Here is a 23,525-nt window from a genome sequence, read left to right on the forward strand (position 1 = left end):
CAGCACAGGCTGTGAGGAGGCACAGGTGCTCTGTGCTGCCTCTTATTCAATGTTTGCTGTACTGTTAATGTAAAGTAATGGCCTTTCTGTAGGAAAACACCTACTCTTTCCTGAACAAGGAGTATAAAGCTGGCATTATTAGCCTACGTTCAGGAAACAATCAGAAAATGAAGAATGCTATCATAAGACTAAGTGTTACTGTAATTGTAATTACAACAGAAGGAGCTGAGAAACAGCCTCTCCTGCAGCAGCCATCCCACAACAAGCTCCTGCTGACACCGATGGCAGGAGCACTGGGACATTGCCGGGGCATGCCAGAGGGGCTCTGAGGCCGTGAGATGTCCTAGGACAGCACAGCAGCACTAATTGGCAACACACCACTCTTACCAGGCGCAGGTGAGCTCGTTATTAGCTCACTGATGCCTTTATAAACCCTGTCCTGAGCCTTAGGTGTGCTCTGGCTCCTGGGGGTGCTGCTGGCCTGGGGGCTCTGGGACAGCTGGAAGGGGGTGAGGGCAGCCCAAGGGCTGTCTGAAGGTGTTGGGGTTCCTGCACCTCTGATCCCTGAGTGCTGGCATCCCCCAGCACTGACCCTGGAAGGGACCAGCTCTCAGCTGGGAGGAATCGAGGATTGGTAAAGAGGAAATAATCTCGTATGTCTCAAGGGGGTTCCTGCAGCTTGCAGGCATGTGGCTGGGTTGCTACTTCTAGTGGCTTGCCTAAAGTTACCCCCAGGCTATACTGCAGTCATTAAGCAATGCTGTTGAAGCAAAGAAAGTACTTAAAACCCATGAAAGGAAACATGGCAGAAAGTACTTGTTGAATTAGGCTTTCTACCATTTCAGAATATGCAATATTTAATCCTAATGCACTGTTTGTCTCACTGTGTGGGGTTGCTAATGCACCTGCAAAGTCATAGGAGAGTCCCTGACTTTGTCTAGTACTTAAAACTTAACTTTTCTTTTTGTTTTTTTTTTTCTTTTTCCTATGCTGCCTTCCCACTCTCTGGGCTGCCTGATTCATTTTTCATTTTTACAAACTGGTGATAGAAAAGTGGCAACTGCCTCTGCCCCAGGAGCAGGCAGCAGCTGTTGTGCAGGATGAGCCCTGGTACCTGGGAGGCACGTGGAGGCACCACCTCATTGTGTGGGGTGAGCGGGTGCTCAGAGCTCAAGTACTGTACAGGAAGAAGTAGGGGTGATAGCAGGGTAACAGCAGAAAACATGCGGTTGCAGCTGTATTTGAGCAGTGAGCACAGTTTCAGCTGCAGGAGCGATGCTTGCTCATTTTGAACTCTGCTTTCTCAGCCTTTGTGCTCGAGGTGTTTCCTCTCCTGTGAGGGTACCGCGAGGTTCAGTCTCCTCACTTGGCTCTGTGCAATGCAAATCCTGCAGGCCATTCTCGAGTTGTGCATGGGATAAGTGAGGTCAGGCTGCTGGCTGTGCTATGGTACAAGGAACACAAAATGTGGATTTCTGCATGGATGCCGGCCCAAACTGCCACGCACTTGTCAGAGTTTGTTGTGTATCCTACAAATGCACATCTTACACTCTCACCTTTGTGTGACTGCATCCCGGAGTGTGCTGTGCACCCTGCCTGGGGTAAGCATCCTTCCCTTTCATGGGGGAGTGAAATGTTTTTGTTGTTTTCCCTTTCAGTGGCCAGCACAAGGAAGAGGCAGGGCTGGCTTTCTGCTTGGCAGCTTGGCGAGGCTGCTTGGGTGTTTCCCCTTTGCTGATACCCATGTTTACAGCTGGGCTGGGGGGAGGAATGAAGCTTTAATAACTGAAGAAGAGTTCCCTGATAAAGCAGTTGCAGGCAATACCTCTTCCAGCTTTTCCTCTCCAAAGAGTTGAGTGTCCAGCTGAAAGCAGTGTGCGTGCGTACTGGCCATCCTCTGCGCTGCACTTGAGATGCAGAGGACCATGGGCACACTTCTGCTCAGCTTGGTGCCATCCCAGCAAGAAACTCTAGTGTTTCCATCCCTTCTCTGCAGGGAACGGTGAGAGTGGCCTGGATAAAGAGGGGACCTGGCTGTCACCCACTGTCACCCCCACATGTGCAGCCTGGGATTAGGAAGTACCTGCGATTAGAAAGCAAGGAAGGGGTACACAGGCCAAGGTCTTACATTCAGCTCCTGTTTTAGCTCTCTCAGGGCCACTTCTTGCTAGCAGCCTCCTTGCTTAGTAAATTCTAGGCTGATACAGTTTTGGACAAGTAAATTCTTGCTTGTAGAAAGCAAATAGTAAAATCAGCCCATTATGTTGCCATTAGACTAAAAACTGGGAAATGCTGTGTATGATAATAAGCAGCTCCCTGCTGTACCTGAGCAGCAGGAAGTGTGATTTGTGCTTCCTTCCCCAGCGAGTTTCACAGCCTCCTATGGTATTTATTTATAAAAACCCCGAACCAGAAACCTGCACTGGTCTCTGCCTTTCTCCCTACCCTGCAGAATTGCAAAGAGCAAACACCAGGCTGACACCAGGCTCTTCTGGTGTGCTTGCAAGTCAGGATGATGTTCAGGAAGCTGCATGAGAAGTCATCGTCCTATCTCCTGTTCAGAGAGATCAGCAAGAGCCATGGAGGAGGAAGCTCTGGGCTCCCAGGTCCTGTTGATGCAGGGAGCCTCATCCTTGCTGCAGTCCCTGTTCGGGTTCAACCTCTGTTTTCAGGCAACAACACTGATTCTGGTTGAGCTGGCAGAGGAGAAGGGCAGCAGCACCAGTTGTCCTGGGATGTAGCCCGTGGAAGAGCCAGGCTTTCCCTTCGGAAGACCCCAGACCTCTCATGGAGCACCACGGTGGGACCAGCCCGGGCACAGGGAGCCTGCTGCAGCACAGGGAGCAGTGTTTTGTGCAGGGCCAGTGCTGCCCTGGGCAGGGGACTCTTGTCCGGGGCCTTGCCAGGCGTGATGGTGCTCCACCATCCTCCATGTCCCAAACAAGGCTGCGGCACCCGGTGAGCGCTGTGCGATGGTGCGGGAGGGAGCGCGGCTCGGGGACCCCTGCGGCCACACCACCAGCCAAGGGAGCTGCTGGCAGTGCAGTGTCGGTGGCTGCTGGCATGCACTGCTCAGAGCATAATTGACTCATTAGGACTAATGATATGCTGCAGTCTCAACTGTAAAGAAAATATTATGTTTGCACTTCAAAAGCTCACGCTGAGCTCTTTGTAATGAGTATTTTTTTCTGATTCTTTCATGACTATTTTTTAAATAAGTTTAGAGGGGACCAGTTCCTCTTTGTGCAGTCAGTAAATTCAAGTGGTCAGAACACAACCATCAAAAAGTCAGGATCTTTTAACAACAGGAGTGATAATAATGTACTAGCATTCTGTGCAGTGACAGATGCACTTTCGTTTAAATGCACTGCTGATGTGTTTTACTGAGCTGACTTCTCTCTAGTCCTGTGATTCTATCAGCTAGGAATCCAGGCTCATTATGCAATTGCAAGTCGTTTCTGGATTTCATTAAATCAGCAATGGGCATTAGCTAGATATTTACATCAGCTCAACTTGTGATAATTTATCCAATTGGACAATTGTTATTTGAGAAAAAAAATGTCCTGAGGGATCATGATTCATTTTCATCTGCCTGGATAAGTGTCAGTACAACCCCTGCAGCTCAGCTGCATGACCGAGGAATCACAGTCCTGCTGCAGGTGCCGGCAATTGTCCTGCTGTCCATCCAGGCTTTCACTGCTGCCACATGGGAAAGGGGGAGTGAAATGCTGGTGCAACTTAATGTCAATGGATTTAGATTGGGGAATTAAAAAAAAAAAAATTGTGGCAGTTCACATTTTATTTAAATAGAAGGGTCAAGTTTTTAAATAAAACTACAGTGTTAAGGACCACTGAACACCTTGGGCTGTGTCCAGGACACAACAGGTTGTATCCTGCATGTGGCAGGATGTAGGCTTAATTCTCTTTCTGCTGTGACCTTGTGTTGTTGCTGAGGTGGTGTGGAGTAGGAATCTGCAGCTTTGGGATGTGAGCAGATCGCACCCCCTCCTAGCAGGTGCAGGTGATGACTTCAGAGAGGTCCCTGAAATAATAGGGTTTGCTGTAAACTGGAAATGCTCTGAGGCAGAAACAAGGTGTGGAAGGTGCAGACGTGGGATTTAACACCATGTGTTGACAGCCTGAAATTGCTGACGAGCAAGCACCCGTTGCACAAGAGATAAGGCGCAGGAGCACAGAGGTGAACCTAGCCTGATGATGCAGGTCTGTCTGTGGGACCATACCCGTTCTGCTCACAGAAAGGGCAGGCTGTGGGGCTGGGAGAAACGAGCACCTGGATTTATTCGCTGTTGAAGTCAGTAGAAGTCCCTCTGGCTGTACCTGAGCTTGGACTGCTTTTTCCTTCTTTTCTAATCCTCTCATAACCAGTTTCATATTCATCCAGATTTAATTTCATGTACTTGCAAAGTCTGACTCAGCAATAAATATTATCGGCTTCCATTTAAACCTGCAGAAAACTTGAGAGGAAAAAAAAGTCAACCTTCCCAGAACAAACATTAAATAAGCCCTTCATTTTGCTGAATCAGGCCCTGAGTGTGCCTGGACCCCTATTGTTTTGAAACTTAAGATGACCCACAACCGATGAAATAGATAAAAGCGCACGATTCGTTGGATATAATAAAATTCCTCAGGCAGTAGTGCTGAGTGGGAAAAGCTGCAGATGTATTGATATTTGGGATAAAGTTTATTAGAAATTTAGCTTTAAAGGAAATCTAAGTAAAATATGTTCCTCTGGTAAAGCCTAGCAGAATGCTCATAACGCCTCCAAGTATACCAAGCTGCTTAAAGGCTTTGAGCAGTGTCTCCTCCTACAGCTTCTATCCCCAAGAATGATTTTTCTTTTTACTGACTTTGCAGCTTTTAAAAAAGCAGTTACTACTGATATTTTGTTCCTGCCTGTTTTCCAGATACAGCCTTGTATTTTTAACAACATACGGCTAGTAACTTACTAAGTTTACAGATTCCATGATGAAATACTTGAGTTCAGAGGAAACGCAAGTTGTACAGCCACCAGTGTCAAGCATCCTTAAAGGCGGGGATGATCCACCCACACCAGCGGCCCCACTGCAAGAGGAGGGACTGGGAGCGCTGCTGCTGAGGTTGGCAAGTCTGAGTCCTGCAGAGAAAGAGAATGTGGAAATCCCGCTGAGACTGCCCTGCCTCCAGCTATACAAATTGAGACAGCGATTCACCTGCTCGCTTCCAGCACGGTGGTCCCTAGAGATGGAGATACCTCTCTAGGACCTGAGCTATAAAGAACAGGGATTTATAGATCAGTATCAGCAGACATGAGTAATACCTGGAAGCAAAATTCTCCGCGCTATACTTCTACTGCATGCACAGACTGTGAGCAGAGCTAAAGCACTGTTTTGCTTTGATTACAGTGGAGGACAGGAGTGGGGACTCAGAGCTGCATTCACCTCCGGGCCACTGACTTGCTAGGGATTTTGGATAAGTCATTTAATCTCCATCTTAGTTTCCTCATCTGTAAAGCCTGGGGAATAAAATTTTGCTTTTTGGCTGGAGCTCAGGCTGAAAGGAAATGTAACTACAAGAATACTGTTCCATGCTCAGATTTTAACAGATTTGCTTGTGCCCTGAAGTTGTGTGAGTGAATGCAGCGGAGGGCTCTGGGAGGGCACTGGTGTTGCCTGCTGCCCTGCCCCTGCTGCTGTGCCCCTGCCGCTGCCACGGCTCTCGTCCTTTGTCTACGCCTCACCTTGAGCGTCCCCAGGGACGGCTGCAGTCCTTGCTGTGTCCCCGCTTATGTAAGGAGGCGACGCTGTGCTTGCAGGCGTGCACCAGCTCTGCATTGTGGCACTCAGAGCTATACAGCCAAACCATGCAGTTACAGCTCTTCTTGGGGCACTTAGACATTTCAACTAGCAGTAACGTTTTTATTTCCAATTTATTGAAATTAATTGTTGACATTAGCTTTTCTTAAGTGTACGTACACTGTACTGTACAGCTGAATTACAGTTTGTGCTAGGACCAGGGAAATGACCTAACTGGTCACAGAACACAGGGCCCTATGCAGTGAATGTGGTGAACTTCTGACCCTTTAAGGCATAGCTGCTGCCACTCAGAGTCCCAGTGACAGAAAGATGACATCGCAGTATGTATTGCTTCCACTTTCTGCATTTCATATTCTCCTTGATTACAACTCTATTATACGTATATTTCAGTATTACAGTTCTTAATCCTTTATGGCTGCATTATTAAAAAAATTACACTACTAAAGTGCTGTTTCAGAAAACATTTTTTAGGTTGAAAAGCTGCCCGGATGACGGCAGCTCCGCCGGGGGAGCTCCCAGCCCCGGTACGCCCTGCGCGGGCAGCACACCCCACCCTGCTCTGCTGTCAGGACGCCTGCCTTGATAAAGAAACGCTCTCGGCCTAATTATCTGCTCGGTCCCTGCCAGGCCTGTTGTCACCCAGAGCCAGCGCTCCTTCCCTTCTGCCTGCCCAAGCACCCGCGCCCTCTCGCCCGCTGTGGCGGTGTGCGGGGCTGGGCGAGGAGCGGGGTGCTGCGGGGGGTCCCCGCAGGCCCGGGGGGGTCCCGGTGCGACCGGAGCAGGGGGTGCAAAGGCAGCAGCGGGGCCACGGCACCGTTCGGCCTCCCAAGGCAGCAGTGGGAGGCCGGGGCCCGGGCCCCTCAGCCGGGCGGCCTCCACCCGGGGCGGCACCGGAGTGCCCGGTCCGGACCCCGACACCTGCCCGGTCCCCGCGGGGGCTCCGCAGGGCCGCCTGCCGCCGCCCGGAACTTTTCTCGGGCCCCGCCCCGGCCCCGGCCCCGGCCCGGTCCCGCCCCGCTGGCTCCTCCCCAGGCCGCGGCCGGTGAGGGCGGAGCGGAGGCGCCGCCGCCGCCGCGCACAGCAGCCGAGCCCCGAGCCGAGCGGCGGCGGGCGGCCCGGCAGGCGGCGGTGAGCGGGGCGGAGGGCGGCGGGGGAAGGGGACGGGAAGCGGGGCGCGGGCGGGGGGGGTCCCGCGGGCGGCTCCGGGCGCCCCCGCTGAGCCCCGGCCGCGGTGAGGACGGAGCGGGCCGGGCGGGGGGACGGCCCCGGGGCTCGGGCCGCAGGGGGGGCCGCGGCGCCCTGCCCTCGCCCCCGGGGCCGGGGCGGTGTCAGCGCGGGCGGGCCGAGCGCTGCTCCCGGGGGGCCGCGGCGCTGCCCTGCCCGCGGCCGGGGGGTGGCGGCGGCTGCACGGCCCCTGCCCCGCTGGGGCGGGTGCCCGGGGGCTGCGGGGGGCTGCCGTCCCGTCCCGTCCCGCTGCGGGGCTGCCCGGCCCCCGGCCATCCATCTTGGGCCGGCCCTGGCGGGGTGTAGCGCGGTCGGGGCCGGGGCTGAGGCCGCCTCCGGAGCCTCCCGGCCCCAGCCCCGGAGGGGTGCAGCTGCGCCCCGGGAAATCACCGGGATTCCTCCGGTGCCTGCCGCGGCCGGGTGGGCGTCCCGCAGCCCCCGGCGGTGCCACGGGGCGCGGAACGCAGCGAGGGGCGCTCCCGGCCCCGGCGACACCGGAGGCGAACGGGGCCGAGGCCGGAACCGAGCGGGAGAAGGGGCCGGGGAGAGGCTGGGTGCTGCCGGGGGGGGCTCGGTCAGGGCCCGGTGGCTCCGCTCCTCGCCCTGGCCGAGGCCCCCCCGCCGCTCCCCGCCGGGCCCCGGCGCAGGCCGCTCCCGCCCGGCGGCGGCCTCCGGCCCCGTCCAGCCCCGCAGCGGCCGCCGCGCCTCCCCCGGCCGGGTCGGGAGGAGCCGGGCCCTGGGTGCGGGGCTCCCCTGGGTGCGGGGCTCCCCTGGGTGCGGGGCTCCCCTGGGTGCCGTGCCCCGAGCAGCGCCCCGTGCTCCGGCCGGAGGACTTCGGCCTGGCCCTGCGGAGCGGAGCTGAGGGCGGCTCTCGGGACTTTGCTTCGCTGGCGGCCCGGGCAGAGCAGCGAGCAGGAAGGGCACGCCATGGAAACTGCTGCTTGTTCCTTCAGTGACTTGACAAGGGCGACGGCATTTCTTAAAGCAGTTGTTTCGTTTGAAAGTGCCTGTCCGCTTTCAGAGCGTCCTGTCAGCGCTTCTTATCGTTTCTGTCGCTTCTGTAATTTTGTTTGAGTAGCAGTATTGTTCAAAATAGAAAGAGACAGCGGATTATTGCGTGGAGGGAACTGGCTGCTTAACTGAGTCGCTGCCTCTACTATGAAATATTCCCCTGGTTTGGGTTTTGGTGGTGCGTTTTCTGCGTGAAGCAATCTGTCAGGAGTTCTCACTGGTGCTAGCACGGCCCTCGGGTTCAGGCAGACATTTAACGTGGGAGTTCTGAGGCTTTTGGACAGTTGTGGACACAGCCAGGGAGAAACAGAAAGTAACGCGTTACCAGTCAGAGGCGTGTGCCTGTCTGAGAAGTTATCAGAAATGAGGCAATGCAGAGGGAAGTTTTAAATGCAACACCCATGCTTTTGTGGTATCTGCGACTTCATTATTTCACAGAAGCGGTGTAGGTCACCATGCCCAAAGTATGAAATACTTTCTGATTGTTCTGACATCATTATCGTGTTGCTATAGTGACTTCATTACGCTGGGAATGCCATGCTCGCGTCGTGTTGCTATGGAAAAAATCAGCGTTATAAATAAAAATATTTAAGGTTCTGTTCATCGTCGTGGCAGAAAAAAAAAAAGTCATCGGTTTGTTGACACGATTGCCTGAAGCCTGACCCCGGATTCCGCCAGAAGTTTTTAATGCAGGGCTGGAGATGGGGAATCGCCCGTCCTGGCCCAGCAGAGCGTCCCTTCGGCGCGGAGATGGGCTGCGAACGCGCCCATCGTTCGCCAAGGCGGAGTCGGCAGGAAGCGCTGCGCTCCCGTGGACGGATCTAAAAATAATCTGTTTTCATGCGCAGGATTTTCGCCCCATCACGCAGCAGGCAGAGGGGAGTAGTTGTGTTCTGTCAGACCGAGATCGTCGCAGGGAAGTGAGTTGTGCTTCCTACAAACAGATGTTGCCTACGGCCCCGCTCTCGCAGGACAGCGTGTCCAGCAGGGCGCAGTTGGCTGGGCCAGGGCCTGTGCGCGGTGCAAAAGACATTTGGGCGGTGTTGGGGGGCCCAGGCGGGCTGGAAGAGCCCGGAGGTGCCGTCCGCAGCCTCGGCGAAGCGAGGAGCCGGGGCTGTCATCATGCATCTTGGCTCTGGGCTGGCGGTTTGTAGGGTAAGTAGCTTTGCCGAAGATTTTGAGGACTGCGTGCCAAACAGGGACTAAATTACTAGCACAGTGTAATGCCAGTGACACGTTAATGCTTTTATTTAGAGACTAATGTTTATGCAATTTATCAAAATAGTTTATATTTGAAACCATAAGCTGCAAGAATACAGACACAAACTATTTGTGATCCATTTCACGTTTGCTCATCCAGTCTGAGGGCACTGTCTGTTCTTAAGAGAAATTGAACTGTAATTAAATGACAGCAGTGAAACATGTGGAGCTACTCTAATGTCAAAGTTTTAGTTTTATATTAAATCACAATCTGGAGACATAAACAACTCCAAACGTTTGTTTGTACTAATACGTTGCAGTGTTTCGTCTTGAACCATGTGTGCGCGCAGTGTACTTGGTGGCACATGAAAACTTTTCAGGATATTAATGCGAGAGACTTCCTATTTTATTGCTTTTCGTTTCTGATGTGCCAGAGTAATGTTAAACATCAAGCACTTCTAGTAACTGGGCGTGTTTCATTCTGCAGAAGCAGATTCGAGAGAGACCTGACTTTTAAAACCCAGCCAAGTCCTGGGGTTGTGTTTGGATTTTTTTTTTGCATTGACTTTTTTTTTCCCCAAGAGCAGTTAGTGGGTGTGGGGGTTAGAGTACAGCCTGAATTCACATTATGCTGAGCTCTGTAGTAGTTATTGATTTGCTTTTACTCAGATTAAAGGGCTTGTTTATTCTGTAGCAGCATAAGTTCACGTAACAATTCAGCTGCAGTTGTGTATGATCCTAATGTCCAGTAGTTACGCTCAGTTTGCTGATCTTTTTCTTAGGTTAATTGAACTGTTTCTTATATTCAGTAGATGATAGGTTATTAAACAGAACTGTAATGAAAACATCCTGTTAAAAGGGTGCTCATAAACCCCAGGGTCAATTTTTTACTTGTGCATTTGTGTTTGCACTTTGCAAAAGCTACTGATCATGCAGACGTGACTCCTAATGGCTCAGATAAGTAAGGATGTTAGGAAGTTGGAAAGGAAACTTCCTCTTGCTGAGCTCTCTTGTTTGATCCAGCCTGTCTTGTTGAGGTGCTGAAACCCATGTGAGGTGCTTGGTTTTATTTGTTTCAGTACTGAAGTGTGGTGGCAGCCAGGATTTGAGACCATTCCGGTTCCTGGACTGCTTTTTGGGTGCGTGTTAATGTCCTAAAAAGTTCACCTCTCAACCAGTGTTCTCCATGGGTTATATCCTGGCATCACGAGTGCAGAAAGGGTAAAGGAGGACCTAGCTTTTTGTTCGTAAAGGCACAGATTGGAATGCGAGTACGGCTCTGAGCTCTCTGATGTTCGTAGAAAATACAGTATGTTCTCCACTGCTAGTGTTGCAAATATAATCAGGTTCAGTCTATTTTGTTTCATAAAAATGGTGAAGTAGATTTATTTCAGTCCTAGGTATACAAGCGGTAAATTTCATTAGGTAGTCCAGTAGGGGAGAGACAGTTTTCATGGGTAAAGCATTTCCCAGAATGCTTGACTTTTTTTTTTTTCTAAAGCTGTACAGTTAGAAGCAGTAGTAGATGTTTTCATCCTTTGCAGTTGTGTATGAGATTAGAGCTCTAAGGCATGTCACAGATTTAACTCCTTTGCTTTCCCATTGTCAGTTTCTTCTTTTTTTTTAATCGTTGAGCTGTCAGGAGCACTTGGAAGCAGGAAGCAGTTAGGAGACCAACTGATCCATTTTAGCGTCCCCAACACTGACTAATAGTAGAGTGAAAAAAATCCATGTTGGAGCAATGTAAGCTGTCTGTGGGTGTACTTTTTATATAAATATATTGACATAGAAATAACTTTTGATTAGCCTGCGTATTTACTTAAAACTCACATGTTGAAAAAAATAGAATCTAGCCACATCTGACGTTATTTCTGTGTATCAGTGCTTAGCTTTCTTCACTACAAGCCCTCTACCCCCTAGGAAAGTTAGTGCAAGAGTGATAACGTACTTGAATATCCTTTGACAGTCCAGGCCTGATGCAGTTTAGATTTGTGTGCGCGACAGTCCTGTGTTCTGACTTGACCCGAGGTTGTTGTGCCCTGGTCTGAGCCGTGTGGCCGGTGAGGTTTTGCGGTCTGTGTTTGCGTCCGGGTGCCCGGCAGGTCCCAGCTGCCAGCGGAGGGAGGTGGCAGCTTCAGGCCAGGTCGCAGCGCTGAGACCGGCAAAGGGACCGACTGCTTGTGCTTAAACAGGCTCTCCAGAATGAATGGCTTCCTTTGATTTATAAAACAGACAAGATTTTTAGAGTACGTGCTGTTTTTCCTAGCTATATTGCTGAGTTTTTTAATAATATACTTTTTAGGCTGCTACTCAGCTAGAAAACCTGGCATTCGACTTAGCATTTGTTAATGTAAGGTTTTTAGGAGAAACCTGGTTATATAGTGCATGAAACGGGATGTTGTGTTTCATAAAGTATCACCAGGACTGAAAGCAGCTACGAGATTAAAAAGCATTAGAGCAAGCGTTGAGGCGCCAGCCTCGTGTGTTCAGGGTTAATTTGTTTTCCCTCCTGTGTCGGAGCTGGCCATGGAAAAGCATCCTCCAGGGTCGGAGTGGATTCGCTGTGGGTGACAGCCCGGAGGGGCAGAGGAGGTAACTTGTGTTTTTGTAGGTAGCGTCTTCCATGTGCAAAAAATGGTTTTTCCGATGACTTGTGGCATGGCACACGAAGTGGAGGTTTTTAATGCCTGCGCAGACCGGTTTACCCTGTAGCGTTAGAAGCAAAGGAAAATGAGAATATTTGACAGACGCTGCTGTGCAGATGAGCAGGGTAGGTCCCGAGGAACGTTGGACACGTCGCTTGGCAGGAGCGGCCCGGGTTGCAGCGAGGGGGACGCCAGAGGAAAGGAAGGGCAGGCGGCCCCCTCTGGAGCAGGGGTCGGGGCAGAGGCCTTAGGAGAGGTGTTTTGTGGTCCGGGCTGCCCTCGGGTTCGCAGGGTTCGCACGGCACCGCTACCTTCGGAGCTTCGGGCTGGGTTTTGTGGTCACCGCATGCAGCTCGCACGTGTCGTGCACCCCGGCGTTTCCCATGCTGTGCCACTCGTGCTCTTCGCTGTTGGGGTAACTCAAGGAGCTGAGCTAGCTGAAAGCTGAGCCTGCCCAAGAAATATAGAGGTAGTTTTCAGCCAGATCGGTGCTTGCTCTGACTCACTGAGTGGTTGTGCAAGCACCAGTGCTGGTGGAGGGAAGGAGCTGCAGAGAGAACAGGAGAATACCCCTTTCGGCAGCAGCTGACACTTAAATTGACTTAAAATGGTCAAAACCTGCTGCTCGTGACTACGTGTGACTTCGGCAGCATCTTTCTGTCAGTCCTGCAGTACAGGTAACGCAGCGGCTCCCTGCTTTCCTGCCCCCCTCCCCCCAGGGGTAACAGGCTGCGGTCTGCAAGGAGCAGCTTGTGTTTTTGGGGAGTTGATACCAAGCTGCCTTTCTGTTGAAACAACTTCAGGGTCCTTGCTGCTTGTTTTCAGCTGCTTGTGTTGGTGACCTTTCAGAGATCACCTGTGTGTTGGTTTGACACGTCTGCTGGCTGCCCGACACCTCTCAGAGGGATAAAAGGCTCGTTACTGGAAACTACCCTTGCTTTCCTGTGGCAGTGATAACTCTGTTAATTACTGCCTGTCTTCTGAGCTCCCCTCTTCTGGAGAAGGGGGAGTGCAGGGAGGTTGTACGGACCCGAGCAGCAGTGGAGCATCGTGCAGGGCACGGTGCCCGCCCCGCTGCTGGTGCCCGGTGTTTGTGCTGCAGCACGTCCCTGCGGTGCTAGGCCTACTGATGCTATTTCACTTCCAGGCTCGGTGTGCAACGAGTTTTGATTTATAAAGCTCTGCACGGGGCAGAAACTGGTTACTGAGATCGCTTCTCCCTTTGCAAATGCTGCAGTAATTAAGGTTGTCTCAGGTAGTCCATTTAATGATATTGAAATTGAGGAGGCTGTGGGAAGATGGGTGGTGTTCAAGGAGGAGGCACTGCCCGAGTGTTACATTCCTAATCAGAAACGGTGTGTTTAAACTTACGTTGCATTCATCTCTTGTGGGAAGATCCTTTGAGGTGTGTGTGGGAAGAAATGGGACACTAGAAACATTCCTTCATTTTGATCACCAATTGTTTGGGGTTTTATAACTTCTATATCTGCAGGTTACACTCAGAACACTGTAGCAGGCAGTACATCTAATTAAAGATGAGATTTAAAGCTGTTTGTGTTGTTTCTGCTTCTGTTTGTGATAGTAGTCCACTGGGCACGACGGCGTGCTCTTTTCTCACAGTGTCAACTGATTGTAGCAGGTAGGAGAGATCTGCATGAATCTGAATGCGGCCACATGAAGACAATGTTTTGATCTTCGCTGCTGCTCCTGCTGCAAGTGGTCCAGCAGGTACTGGGTGCTGGGTGTTGGGAAATACCTGCTATACCTGAACAGGCGCTTCCTCGCTGCATTTGTAGTGGCTTGACCTGAACCTCGGCGAAGGCGCATATTTAATTCCTTTGATTGAGAAATCCAGATGCTGACAAAAGCAGGCCTTGCTGTGTTTTGAAAACTCTTGTTTGTTTGTTTCCTTTTACCGAACAAACCCCTTTGTTGGAGGGAAGGTCTGACCCTCCGCGGGTTTTTGTAACGAGGGAGAAACGGGTAGGAGAGGGCAGGCAGCGGAGATGGAAGGTGCAGGGCTGCTCGCAGCCGTGACTGCGGACGGGTAACTTGGCTTTCCTCGTCCCTTTGGTTGTGTTTGACTGAAAACAGGGGCAGCCGGGCAATAGCAGTCCTGCTGAGCAGGTGGCCTGAGTCACTGCGGTTTATTATTTATTTTAAATATTGATAAGATTGAAAGGGTTTACGTCCATCTGGGCACTGAAACGGGAGGTCTGAGCGCGTCCCCAGCAGTGGCTGTGTTATGACCGAAACATCTTTATTAATCACCGAAGTGAGACGGTCAAAATGCACGCTGCCGTGGTGCCTCAAGCGCTCGCGTAAGGAGCAGGACGAGCGTTTCTGCAGTGGGTAATTGTCGCCCTGTCAGAAGAGTGCTTTTTGCAAACACGCTGCACCAGCAGCACGGCGCTGGCAGGTTTGTCAATCGGTCGCGTTGCGTAACGCCGCTTCTGGAGCGGTGCCGGAAAGCAGGCCGGTTGCAGTTCGCTTTTGAGTGGCTAGAGCTGCAAACTCAAGGCCTGCCGGAACGTTTGGGAGTTTTGTTGGATCCAAAGTGGTGTCCCGGAGCGTTCTAATACTGAGAAAAAGTCGTATTTGTCGTATTTAGATGAGGGTGTTGTGTGTGAGCTCATAGCTGTAAAATCTGCTCTTCAGAAGATCTGCGCATCCGCAGCTCTGGCTGGCTGCAGTGGAAGTGAGCGGCTCTGCTTCCAGGAGTAAGGCCGCTGCCAGCGCTGGTCCACGCGAATGTGCCCTATGGAATTGGATCTCTCTCACTTTTTTTAACACGTTAGTTGCAAGTAGACCCTTACTCTGGAAAGCACGAAGTATGTGGGAAGAGCAGTTGGGCTGGCTGTATTGGTTGCAGTGCCTTTTATGTTGCTTTTTATGTAATATCCTTTTCTCTAATGCAAATAAACTTAAAGTCGTAGGGAGGGGCTGCTGGGAAGTGAAAAACTTTCATTACAGACAGCTGACGTGCAGAATAACGCCTTTTATATGTCACCTATCACATGATAGTTGAAAGTAAACCGTAGTTCATTGGGTAGGGTTATTTCTGGTGCAATTCTCCTTTCTGCATAAGCAGTCCCATCCCAGCACGTCTTGCCGTGCCCTGGGGTTTGATGTGTTTGTCCTGTTACCGGGGTGAAGAACAGAAATCCGATGGATTTAGGAAACAAACACAGGTGAAGATGGCATAGACTTAGCCAATTGTTGCTTTCACATGCTTTGGATTATAACACTAATTGTAGATGAAAATAACATTAAGATTAAAGTTACAGACTGAAACCGTTCCAAACAGCCTTTCTCATGAAATATTCATGCATTTAGGGCTTTTAACTCATCAGATTACGTATAATAATATTGTAATCAGTATGACTTTCTGGCTTTGTGTTTTTTCATGAATCCACTGCATTGGCATATTGATCACCAGAATGCACTCAAATTTAGAATAAAGCTTTTTCAGGAATCTCATTTAAAATGATCAAAGAGATGTTTTAATGCTCCAGGGCATTTTCCTCAATGGTGTGGATTCTGAGAAAGCATGTCTTTCCCTTTATTCTGTGATTTCAGTGCTCTGCAGCCTGTCTCTGCTATTTTTTTTATATTTTATATTTTTTTTGCTATTATCTTTGTTTGCTCGAAACCCTTATCACGGGCACAGCATTGAGTGTGAGGCAGTTTAGCACTAAGGCCGGTCTGAGCAGTGCAGCGGGGTGACTGAACATGCTGGTAGCAGGTGTCAGGGACCCGGTGTTGGAAAACCAAGGAATCTCCATGGAACTGCGAGGCTGAAACTTCTGTTTTTTTGTTTGTTTTTTTTTTTTTTTTTATTGGCACTTCAGTGCCAAGTTCATACAAACCGCATCTGTACAGACAAAAGTTTATTGAAATAAATATCTTTTAAAGTCAGCGGCTGTAGTGTCCCTGCGTTTGTATGGCTGATTTAGCATTTCTGAGTTGCTCGAGAAAAAACAGCGAAATGGGGGGTTTGACTTTGATGAAAAGGTGTCCTAACCAAAACGGGAAGCGCAGGAATTGCAGATAACGGCAATTAACATTCAGATTGAGTGCGGCGTGTTCTAAGGTCTCGATCAGAGTACAGAACTGACTGTCTCCAGGCCATATGTTTAACACATTTGCATACTAATATGGGAGAGAATTTTTTTTTCCTATTGCCTTATGTCTTATCATTTCAAAGACTAAAAAGAGAGTGACTTTTTTGTTCCTGTTTGAGTACTGAGGTGGAGGGGAGGAACTGGCTGATGGCAGCGACGCTCATCCTGCTCGCGGGTTAGCTGCCGTGGGTTGTCTCCTCCCCTGTGAGTTAAACATAGCATCTCTGCTTCTGGAGCACGAGTCCAACTGCCCGTGACTTTTTTTTTTCTTTTAAGACAGCTGTATAATAATCTATTTTGGTTGTATTCAAGCTTGACCTATAAATGCTGAAATGGCTCATATAAAAATGTTTAAATCACTTGGAGCTGTTTCCTTTATGGGTTAGTGTCACCTCTTTTCTTCCATATAGGACATTCCAGGAGGAATTGTCAAAGCTGTTTTGCTCTTTTAAGCCTTGCAGATTCGGAAGGATTAAAAAACTTAAGAGTGCAGAGCCGTAAGAGTCCCGGTGCAGATCTGCCTGCAGTTTAGCTCTGGGCCTTTCTGGCCAAAAAAAGTTCTCACTGATGCCCTTCAGGTGCCAGCCCTGAACTGTTAATAAAATTTTGAATCTTCCTTCGGTTAAAATCCCCATGTAGTAGAGAATTTCACTTTTGTTGTAAAAGAAAATTTCTGTCCCCAGGTTCCAGGAAGCAGCATTACAGGACTGAGTTAAATGCTAAAGGATTAAACAACAATTAAGCGCATTAAATAACTTCATTTTAGTACAAAAAGTAAAGGAACCTTGGTGGTGTGCGGGTTTGTTTGTATTTGAATTAATTCTGTACATCAACTTGCTGCTATTCAGGTTCCCATTGAGCCTGAAAATTTGCCGTCAGAGCATCTCAAGAGGTACGCTTCTACTTGGTGGTGTTCAAATGCATCCATCGTTAACTCCGCTTAGGTACTCGTTACAAGGGTGCTCATCGCTGAGGGTGTGTATGAACTGACAAGCAGCGCAGCACTGACAAGTGGTGAGTGGGCCCTTTCATCCAGAAGTACCCGGGGTAAAACAGATGTTCCAGGGGCTGCAGTTGTGCGGGAAAGGTGCACTGGTTGCTCGTGGCTGACGTACAATAAAGTATTTTTAGGCAGTGAAAATCTCTAGACTGCGTATGCAAACCTGACCTTTAGATCAGTCTGCGAGTTCGGTGTGCGCGCACACGCTGATTTTTTGAAGCTTTGCTAGTGAGGTTTGAAGGCGGTAATGGTTTCGGGACCTGTAAGTTAGCCTGCTGTGCTGAACGGCCGGGCAGTGCCCGCGCTAACCTGCGACATGCTCCTAAGGGCGTAGTACCGGGCTTCCAGTTTACCAGCAGAGGGTAGAAATATGTTTTCAAGCGTTTAAACCTCTGCAGCTTCTTCCGCAAGTTTAAGAGAAGCTGGGGGGGGGGAGCTGTGCTGCGCTCTCCATCTGACCTCGGTCCTGGAGTGCGATCTGATGAGCTCCGGGCACGTTCCTGGTGCAGGGCAGCTTCTGGTAGCGAGCACAGCAGCAGGGCTTCCGTGGCCACAGCCCCTGGGGTGCCCACACTCGCCTGAAGCCTTCTGGGGTGAAAGGACAGGGAGGGGACGAGCAGGTGAGACCCCGTAGGTTGCAGGGCTGGGTGCTGCCATCACAGCACCCTGGTCGCTGCTGTGCCGGCTTCGTGCCGCTTCCCCTGGCTCTGCGTTTGTTCCTCCCGTGCAGGCCTGGCGCTGCCTCTGTGTCCCAGCACCTTGCAGCGTCTGTGCAGGATGGGGGGAGCTGTTGCATAAAACCGAGTGGCTGGTGGCAGTCCAGGCTGCTGGATCTGCTCGCTGCTGCTGCGCTGCAAGCGAGTTCCCTGAGCCGAGTAAGCTTTAGCTGCCCCGGCTGCATCCTCGTCTGCTCGTGCAGCCTTGATGTATTTTCCCCGTTCTCATCAGTTCCAAGCGCTTTCTACAGCGCAGGACTTCTAAGAATGCTCAGAAGGAATGTTAAAATATTCCTTCATAAGTTACATATCAGTTTCAAGTTTAATCTCAAAAAGCATTTACAAAATCATAGCGTGGCCTTGCAAGCAGGCGTTGGTTAAAGAAGGGAAGCGAGCATTCGGTCTGTTGCTTGTGCTGGGCGCAGACACGTGTCCCACGGCGCTGCTGCTCGGAGAAGGATGTTCACCAAACAAGGCGCTCTGAAGTGCTTCGAGTGGTTTTCTTTGCTGGGGAAGAAAGTGTTTTCTTCGATAAAGAAAACTTTTAAATCCTTCCGAATGTGAAACAAATTTATTGTGTTTATTTAACAAAAACGGAGGTTAACAAAAAAAATAAAATCAACCCCCAAACTTTAACTCTAGATAGTCATTTGTATAAAAGATACTCCCTTGGGCGTGCTGCCATTTTTTGAACAGAAAAAAGACAGGGATTTAGCGGTGTCTGGTCATTATTACTGCTGAAATAAAAATAATTACTTAAAGTGCAGGCTAAAATTGCAGTGACAATCTACCTACCTCATGTCACTTATTTACCCTAATTGTATAAACCAGGAAGAACATAGTTAAGAATGTTGCCAAGCTACTATCAGCACAACAAATTATTCTTACCAAGTATAATATAGTTCGTGTTTTGCTATGATTGAGCCTCCTAGATTCTGTCTGGAATTTAATCCTTATTAAAAAAGGTCAGAACATTTTTTCCAAGGGGGAGGGAAGGAAAATCAGTGGCAAGTGGTGGACGTGGTAGACGACAGATGGGAGGAAGTCCCATAAACTGATTCTGTACCTGATGTGTATGCCCTTTAATGTTTGCATGTTTTGCTGATGGGGAAGAGGGAAGGGAAGGACTTTTCTTCCGGAAGAGAGCTGCTGTCCAGGGCTGCCGTGTGTTGTGGCGGTGCCCTCTGCCGAGCTCGCTGCAGCAGCCGGGAGGAATGGCCGAGCGCAGCCGCGCTGTGCTGCAGGACCTCTGCCCCCGTGCCCACCCGGCTGGGCCTGATCCAGGCCCCAGTGCCTGGCGGCACAGCGCTTCCGAGTGCTTTATACGTATTTAATTGAGGAAAGTCAATTTATCCCCTGAATCTGCCCGGTGTGCGCGGATGTCCTCCGTCCTGTTGCGGCTCAGCGCTCGTTGGTGTGAACTTGGCGGCAGCGCCGCAGCCCCTCCGGGGGGAGGCTGCCAACTGCCGCGGGTGACGTGGTGGCTTGTTCTAATTCAGGGCTGCTGTGTGTGTCGGTCTTGGAGTTTTGCTTCTGGCTTCCCTTTCACTGCCTTTTGTCTGCTTGGCGCATGTCCCTAGCAACTTTCTGCAAATGCAGACCGATAGGACAAAAACTAAATTAGCCGTTTGAGCACGGCAGGCTTTAGCTGCCCGAAGTACTTGTTCCTTGTCTGAAGTGCTTCTCTGGAGAAGCAATTTAAAGTGAGTAAGTAGGCAGTCGCCTCCATGGAAGTAAACATTTTGATATTTAAAACTGCGAGTTCAGCATGAAGCTGCTTGCAGAAAAGGTTACGGATTGAGGAAGATTGTTCTCAAGATGTTTGTGCACAAAATCGCTTTTTCACACCGCAACTCGATTGCTGTTTTCAAAGACGGTCGTCTCTCTGACCTGGTTGTGTGTGCTGCAGTTAATTTGTTCAGAGCTCCGCTTCAGCAAAGCACTGAAGTCGAAAAGGATTGCTCTGCTGCTAGAGGACTTTACTCTCAGCTGAGGCTTTTATGGCTTTGGCCCTGAATCAGTAATCTTCACAGCACGCCGCAGAAGATGTGAAATTATGCAGAAACTGGCGATTTGGACGTGGTTCAGGAGGAGCAGACGGTCGGGACTTCAGATTTTAAGAATGGATGTGTGCAGGATCGGAAGGTCGGTCTCCTACCTTTTCCAGTTAAATACTTCAAGTAATATCTCGAAGCAGTGTAGTTTTCTCTTGCGTTCTTCAAATACCTGTTTGTTCGTTTAGCTTGTTGTTAGCTGAATTCTTGGCATGTGCTTCTGTCCACGAGCTGTTGGTTGTTGTTTTGTTTTGTTTTACTGTCAAACCCAAAACAAAGTATGTCTTTTTAGTGTTAAATTACTGAATTGTGAGTGCCTCTCACTTGGGCAAGGTATGTAATTAAGGTGTTGCTGCCTTCTCTTGTGTAAATTTATGAATTCTTGGTGAAAGTTCTCTTTCAGAAATATCGTAATATTGAAACACTTTTCCACTTTTCACTATTAACAGTGAATTCAGTTTATACTTTATTATATAATGGCTCAGGATAAGGTTCAATTCCCAATTCCTACTGTAGGGAATCACATCTCATTTATGGCTTTTTCAGTTCCTGGGTGTGCTTGTACTTCCACGGAGGAGTACGTGGGTCCGAGTGTCCAGAATGCCCTGTTCTCCAGTGGTGAAGTTACCAAAGTATAAACAGTTTAATTTGGCAGTGTAAGCTCCTCCCTGGAACTGAAATGTGTTCCTTGTTTTTAACAGAAATAACCTAGGCTTTCGCTTGAGTTAAATTTGGGAGAACAAAAGCTTATAAAGCTAAAGGGGCTGAATGCATGCAGCCATTGTACGGTGGCTCGTCTTACAGCACGGTGACATGTACAGCTAGCTGCGTGCTTGTTACGTTGATTTATATTTGATTTGATGCTGAAAGCAGTCAGTGGAAATGGTAATAATTTACTGTTAAATTCATAGAACTGAGAATGGGATTTTTGTCATAATATATAAGATAATCCTCCTGTTGGGTTATTTAGTGGTGATATATATGTTTACCTGGGTGTTGGAAGCTGCAATAACGAGTAATAATGTCAAGTCAGACTCTGAAGATTGTGTGAATGGAAGTTTGTCAAACTGTGCATGAAAATCACATTGAAGCCCTGCTTTCTGCTTGGTCTTGTCTTTTTTTCCCCTCTCATTTTTCTGATGTTGACAGCGTCAGGGCAGGCGGGGGAGGTTTTCAGTGCACCTTAAAGGCAGGGAGATTGACTGCCTTGGTGCAGTGACTTGGCAAGTGCGTCCATGGCAGCAATTTCTGATGTTGTAAGTAAATTCTGTGCTAAGGAGCAGGGTAAGTCCATGGTAGTGTTTTTTTGGGAGAGCCCTCTGCTAATTAATTGTGTGATTTGCAGGCACCCTTTCATTTGTGATCCCTCATCCCATCGTGTTTCCGTAGCTTACGTGCCACCATTGCATAATTGTTGACAGCTTTGATTAATATTAGGGAAGTATTTAATGTACTTTTGACTTGATTGAGTAATTTAATATCCAAGAACACGGTGTGTAACAGATTCCTGCTGAAAGCAGGTGGCGAATGGAGCCGTCAGGCGGCCGGGAGCTGCCCTGGCTCTGGTGCCGCAGCCGTGGCCGCTGCCTCCTGCGCCTGGGTGGTGGCAGCGCAGAGGGGATCTGCTGGATTTGGTGTCACTTTGGTCGCTTTGAATCTTCCCTTTGTGATGGGTTTGAGTTTGTTTTGCAAACATGGCTGTGATTAAAGAAGGGATTTTGGAGCATTGAGTAATGTTTAGGAGACATTAAAAAAAAAAAACACTAAAAAACCTCAGCTTTTCATGGCCTAGTTTGTAGTAATTCAAAAAGCTGGCATGAAGAACACTTACAAGTTCAAAGTTAAACAGGTTTGTTTATAGTAGCCGTGATTCAGTGCTGAGCTGCCAGGGTAAAAATAACCACGCGTGGCTGCAGCACCGGGAACCTGCCCCGCTGTGGCACGGTGGCGGCAGCCGGGCTGCGGGGCGGCGACGATCCCACAGCCATCGGTGTGCTTCCGTCCCGAGCCTGTAACATGCTGACAGCACGCTTCCCCTTGAGGACGTCAGACGCCTTGGTTTCCGTGTGTGCAGGCCAGACCGCTGGCAGGACGGAGGTGAGGACGGTGAGCGAGCCGGGCTGGCGGAGGAGGTCGCTGTCCCTGCGCCCGCGTCTTGGCCGCACCACCAGGAATCTTTCCTGGGCACAGAGCAAAACACCGAACAGCCGGCGGTGCACGCCGCTGCTGAGCTGCACGCGGAGAGGCCATTTCGTTGTGTCTCTAGGAACTGATGCTTCTGCCTGTGGTTTTGTCTGTGCTTGTTCAGTGCCTCGCTTTTCTCTGTTCCTTCTCTCTTTCCGCCTCCCCCCCCCCTTTTGAACCAAGGGCTGTGTGTTGCTGATCTCAAGTGCAAATGCAGTCTGGGTTCTTGATTTGTCATCTGTCTTCAGTCCCATAGCTGAGCCTGTGTCAACACTTTCGCTAAAATTCCCTATTTTCAGGTGTCTGTAAACTGGATCCAAGTGAATGCTTGCAGCAAGAGCTGCCTGAGCAAACTGCTTGGCTGTAGACTTGCTTCCTATTGTATTTGGAAAAGTATTTAAGAAGGATTTTGAAAATTTCATTATCTGTTTCTAAAGCATTTTGCTTTCTATGGTTTCAAGGTGGCACGTGCTCATGGCTCTGCAGTTTTGGATGCAGAGCTGCTAAAAAAAATATTTTGAAAAAAACACAAATTACTAGGCTTTCGTTTAAGCTTCCCATGATTTTCAGCATTAACAAGCAGTTCTTTTATCCCTTGGGAGCTTTCAGAAATGGTCTTAGGGAGAGCCAGCAGCCACGTGAAGCTAGGCTACCTCCTCTGGGGTTTAAGGACCGGGGACGCGTTTCGGTGGCCTGGCTCGCCATGTGGTGCCGATGGGCTGTGTCTGCCCGGCCATTAGTGGTATCGCTGAGTTCAGCCCTACTGAGTGGAGGAGTGTGATACCGCGGGTGCTGCGGTCTTGTAAAACACGCGGTTGAGGGGGGATGGCTCTTCAGTTGGCGTGCTGTGGTGCGCGGGGGCACTGGGTCTCGTCCGGCTCTGGAGGACCGGTGGGTGCCACGTCCCCCATCTCGGTGCACCTCTGCGCTCTGCCGCCGGCCATTTTCTTTCTCGTGGCTCACAGATGCTCCTCAGGCGGCGTCCCGGAGTGCCACCAGCACTGACCCCACTTCATCCCACCACGGGCTGGGGCTGTGCAGGTGCTGGGGAGGAAGCGGAGGTGTGGGATCCGTTTCAGAGGCCCCCGATAGCATCGGTGCCTGCTGCCTGGCTTCCTGTGCCGCGGCCGGGGAGCGGCTCGGCCTGCCAGCAGCGCACGGCCCCGCGGGCACCGCGTCGGTGGCGGAAGAGAGAAACGTGGCTCTGTAAAATAGCTGTGCTTTGTAGGGGATGCAACAGTCGTTGGATTTCACCGTGGCAGTCGGGGTGTGGTTAAGCGGCAGTTGCTCCCCTTCAAGATTGCTCAGGGTAGCTGAGCTGCTAGAGTCTGCTTTTCCTGCGTTCTTGGTACAGTAAATTTTCATCTCTTAAAACGCATTGCAAACTTGGTACAGCCTCAGGCAGGTTTAGGCTGACTTGAGCTTGTCTTGTAAGTGAAGTCGTGCAGGTTTTGTGCAGAGCGTATTGGGAAGAAAAAAGCCCATCAGAAACCCGGGGATGAAGCTGGAGCAGCGCGCATCTCTCCCGCAGAATGAAGTTGTCTTTTTTGTTTG

At 50.1% G+C, this 23,525-nt stretch overlaps 1 protein-coding gene across 2 annotated transcripts in view; it reads left to right on the plus strand.

Moving 5' to 3' along the window:
• The first annotated feature begins 6,789 nt into the window (after nucleotides 1-6,789).
• RAP1A (RAP1A, member of RAS oncogene family) overlaps nucleotides 6,790-23,525 on the plus strand; it is a 39,535-nt gene continuing 22,799 nt past the window's right edge. Inside the window, exon 1 of one of the 2 annotated variants that reach the window (XM_048070881.2) lies at nucleotides 6,790-6,941. The gene's annotated coding sequence lies outside the window, so the exon portion shown is untranslated. Of the gene's footprint in view, nucleotides 6,942-19,457; nucleotides 19,879-23,525 lie in introns of those variants that run through there. The other variant, XM_013189664.3, reaches the window with a different exon arrangement.

Source organism: Anser cygnoides, chromosome 25 (genome assembly GCF_040182565.1).
Source record: "Anser cygnoides isolate HZ-2024a breed goose chromosome 25, Taihu_goose_T2T_genome, whole genome shotgun sequence".
In the NCBI taxonomy this organism is placed as follows: Eukaryota; Metazoa; Chordata; class Aves; order Anseriformes; family Anatidae; genus Anser; species Anser cygnoides.